Source organism: Archocentrus centrarchus, chromosome 15 (genome assembly GCF_007364275.1).
Source record: "Archocentrus centrarchus isolate MPI-CPG fArcCen1 chromosome 15, fArcCen1, whole genome shotgun sequence".
Taxonomy (NCBI): domain Eukaryota; kingdom Metazoa; phylum Chordata; class Actinopteri; order Cichliformes; family Cichlidae; genus Archocentrus; species Archocentrus centrarchus.
Genome location: NC_044360.1, coordinates 13,662,932 through 13,667,489, shown reverse-complemented (window position 1 = coordinate 13,667,489; position 4,558 = coordinate 13,662,932).

Genomic DNA, 4,558 nt, shown 5'->3' with positions numbered 1-4,558 from the left:
TTATGGCAGCCAGCGTAGAGACTGGAGACCCTCCCCCGGGCGCAGAGCAGTATCAGGTGGACGCTCAGCATCCGTCACATTCCTGCATCACTGGAGGATAAAGGGCAGCCCTTTGCATCTAAATGCTCACTCGGTCTTAGTTCTTTTTCTTCCCTATTGTACGTTTTACGGTTGGCATCTTAGGACGATGCTTGTTCAAAGGAAGGATTCAGGCTCCAAGATTCCTGTACTATTCTTCTGAGGGTTTCACACCAGGAATCCACAGTGACCTTACTTAACTTCATGTTTGTTTCCACATATGAATCTAATCTATATAATGCTACAGACATGTACATGCAATGCCATACTTTTGACAAACAGACTTGTTTATATATTTTCGTTTTTTTTTCGCGTATTAACCACGTCATCCATCACTTGATTTCAGTTTTGTTTATAAAGTCATGAAACATTAATGCATAACGTGTCAACTGGGCATAACATTTACATATAGATGTTAGTGCACGAATGAATAGAGAATGAATCACCCCTAATGTATATGTCCTCAGCCCGATGCTGCTCAGATAATGTTCACAGTCACATTTTGTTAACATTAATTGCTGCACAGGCAGTGGTATTTGCATGTGACTCATCATGACGCATAGGCTCCAAGGTAAAACTTGAAGGGCGTCTGTGTAAAAGTGTCTCCAGGACCCGGAGACTTGAAGGTAAATTTGAAAGTATGCTGAGGCTGTTGAATACTATACGAATTTGCTATGATAGAAAATGTAGTAAACAAATGTGCCTCATACAGCAGAGGATAATCCTCTGTGGCACCATACAGTTACGTGAAAATATAATCATTTAATATAAATAGGCAGCTTTGCTGACCTCTTGTGGAAGCTACATACAGTAAGTTAATGGAATAAGTCTTAAGTTAGGGAAAATGCTGTCAATGAATACATTAACGATGTGGGATAAATAATAATGCAATGTCTCTATCCATTTAAAGCTATTTGATGTGTTAATATGATTTGTTATAATTCAACTGAGGCCTGACGATAGGACTTTAGACTGACTCACAAGTTTGAGGAAAGCTATGTGAACGACCTGTCATAAAATGAGCTGTCTTCAGAAAATTAGTTTGTGTTTTCCAACTCTAAGCGTAATTTGAGTTATTCATTTTACTGAAAACAACTCTGCTCAGACTGCCTTTAGACTCCGTCATACGTCAAACCATACGTGTCACCAAAGTGGAAACAGCCACACCACATTTGCTTGAAACTGAGAACATTAACAGTGTTATTGGTGGATACCTGCAGAAATATATATAATCTAAGATCCAATTTTTGTGTAGGACAATGGGCGTGGTAAAAAAAAAGACCCTTTATTAAATTTAAAAAATGTAGGTTCACATAGCTGACCCTTTCAAAATGTAATATGTTGTAAAGTCAAGTCCATAAGAAAGTGTATTGCAACTATGAACACAGATGACAAAATATATGAATAATAATAATAAACCATTTTATTGTTTGTATGTGTTTTATGTTACATATTTGACACAGTTATCTGACATCAAATGTAGGAACATGATTTCACAATATGATGGAAATGGATTCAATTGTTATGTAATTCAGATGACTTTCACTTGTTTTTGAAGAATGTGCAAATTTATTGTAGCTTCAGAACTGAGAACAAATTGCAACTGTGTATTGGAATGATCCTGGCACTTCAAAAGTCGCAAACATGGAAAACATTGCTGTTTATGTGTCATCATCTTAAACACATTTTAATGTGTTTGTGTGTGTTTAACACCGATTGTCCTTTTGAAATATGTTGAACACCAGTTGCACATAACACATTCAGCTGGGGGCAGTGTTGCTCTATAAATTCTGCATCAGCAACTGCTGATGCTGAGCAACGCTTAGTGATTCATTAAGACTTGTGTGCGTGTGTGTGTGCGTGCATGCGTGCATGTGTGTGTGTGTGTGTGTGTGCAACAATGACACAGTCACTCAGATTTACTTAATCACACAATAAAATATTCTTGGTTCACTCCACAGAAAATAAAAGAAAGATCCAGCTGTCATGCTTGGTGCTCATTAACCAAACTGAGTTGTGCGTAAATCACGAGGATTGTGTGCCCAGCTGAGGTTAGTTACCACAGAGGAAACACTTAAGCCAGGTTTTTTTTTGTTTGTTTTTTAAGGGAAGAATGATCTCTTAAAATACAGCTACTTTATGATAGTTTATTTGTCCTGATGAGTGCAGCAGCACTCATTCGGTTTTCATTAAGTTTAAACCAATGAAGGTTTGGTGTGTTAGTACTTGATGGCTTTTGCTTTGGTTTGTTCTCTGTTTTTTTTTTCTTCTTCTTCTCAATGCTAAAAGTTTGCAGTGTCACAGTAAACAGCACCGAGACTTTTAGTGAAGGTCATTTTGCCAGTGGACAATGAGGCATTATGCTGTATGTACATTCACTTCCTCAAGGCTCAGGAGACCTTTAGGGAGGAAAATGTTTTCCACCTGCATGTCAGATAGACTTCTGTCCTAAAAAAAACACCTCAGCCTGACCTTCATCACTTCATTTCACCCCATGCGAGGAGCCAATTTCTTCATATCATGACTTTTAGCATTTAATACGGCAGTTTCTATTTTTTTTTTTGTTGTTGTTTGCTTAGTTAGAGTGTGCTGATTTCATTCATTCATGCTTAACACAGAGAAATACTGCTTGCAGTCAATGGCAAATGCATGCTGCACGTCTTAAGCTGTGTCCTTGCACTTGAAACATCTGCTGCTCGGCACTAGCGGGTATATTGTTCTGAAATAGGCCATCGTGACAAGTTGTTCACTAGTGACCGCTGGCAGTGATATAAATTTTTCTTTCTGTCCTGCCTGTTGGGTCTAATGCCAGAGCAAGAGAAAAGGTGCTGCTGTGAGCTTTATGACAAAATGCTTTATCCCCCATTAACCTTCACAGAGTGGATATCAGGAGGGGATTTCAGGTGGAATAAAGCACCAGTGTCAATAGGCAGGTGTGCTGCTGAGCTCAAAGAAGAAGACAGGCTAACATAAGGCACCCTGCGTCCTTCATTTCTCCTTTTTCTTTTGGGGTCATTCCTTAGCTGGGCGCTGACAGCAACCACTGATAAGAAAATGATTAAGTATCATGGACTCAACCACAATCCAATTCACATTCCCAGCTGCTCTGCAGAGTGCAAAAAAAGCTGCATCAGAAGATTTTTTTTTTCTCCACAGCCTGGAAGTTCTAACAGTTTTTTGATTAGTCTTCATATAAGCCTCATATGTGTGTAAGGCTGCCCGACTCAGAGCCTGAAACCCATTTACAGTATATTGTGTTTCTGAATGTTCCACAAATTCCAGACACGATGGAGCTGTGAATGCTAGCTCAGGATCAAGGAACTAAGTGAGACAATTCAGGATGAACTTGCCAATGTATTCAAGATGGATTAGTCTTGGCTGACCCACTGCAAAAAGCAAACACATACATACACATACTACATGTAAAAAGCAGATTTAGTCCACAGGGATCAGTAATCAGCTGTGACATTTCCCCATGTGAAGCATCTGGGCACCCATGAAAATGGAAATGGCAGCGGCTGAACAGTTGATAGGGACCAATCTGTTTCCTCATCAGGGCTCTTCATTAAACTCGAGCAGTGTCCATTAGCCCTGTAATCCTCCTCACCCACCGCCCCACACGACCTTGAGGTGTAACAGTACACACTGTTTTAATAGCTCCTGAGTTCTCACTGAGGTATAGTTACTGTCAGACATACTTTGGCTCCCGGACCTCATGGGTGAATAAGTTGTTTTGAGGCAGGATTTAAGGAGTTCTTAAAACGCAACAATTCCTCGCAGAGTCATTTGTTACATTACAGCCAATCATATCCAGTAATTTAACTTATCCTCATGATGCTCATCGCACAGTGTGAATTTTTCTACTACAGAATGTGATCATTCCGTGCTCACCATAGTAGCTGCTTAATTGAGCTGGATGTGCGTCAATGATTTCACTTAGAGGGGATCATCAAGATTCAGACAAGCACCTGGTCTTTTATGTGCCTGTAGAAGGCTGGCAGGAAAAACGATTACCGGCCTCATTTGTTCTCTATAGACATTTGTGACCTTTCCAATTGGCACATCCTCTTACGAATATGACAGCTTTTCTTTTCCGAAACCAGGAGTGATCTTGCATTTAATATGCACATAAATTGCATTTTTGCCTATTGGGGAGCTTAGACATACTGTACAGTCAGTATGGTGGGGCTTTTTGACATTGGATGTGTCAGTTAATGGTAAAAGTTTCTGGGAGTCCCATGGTGCTCTTCTTTCAGATCCAGTTCCTTCATTGTTCTATCAAAAGATTCCTACCGTTGTCTGTGCACACCCTGATATACAAAATTTACTGTCTGTACATAATCTGTAATGTAGTGTGATGAATTAATAACAATAAGAATCGTGTAATACCAGCAAGACTGTGCGTGAGCCTTCTTCAACAAATACCGTAATGAGCCTTAGCAACACCGTGCACGAAGACCTTTCTTTGAACTTAAAAACC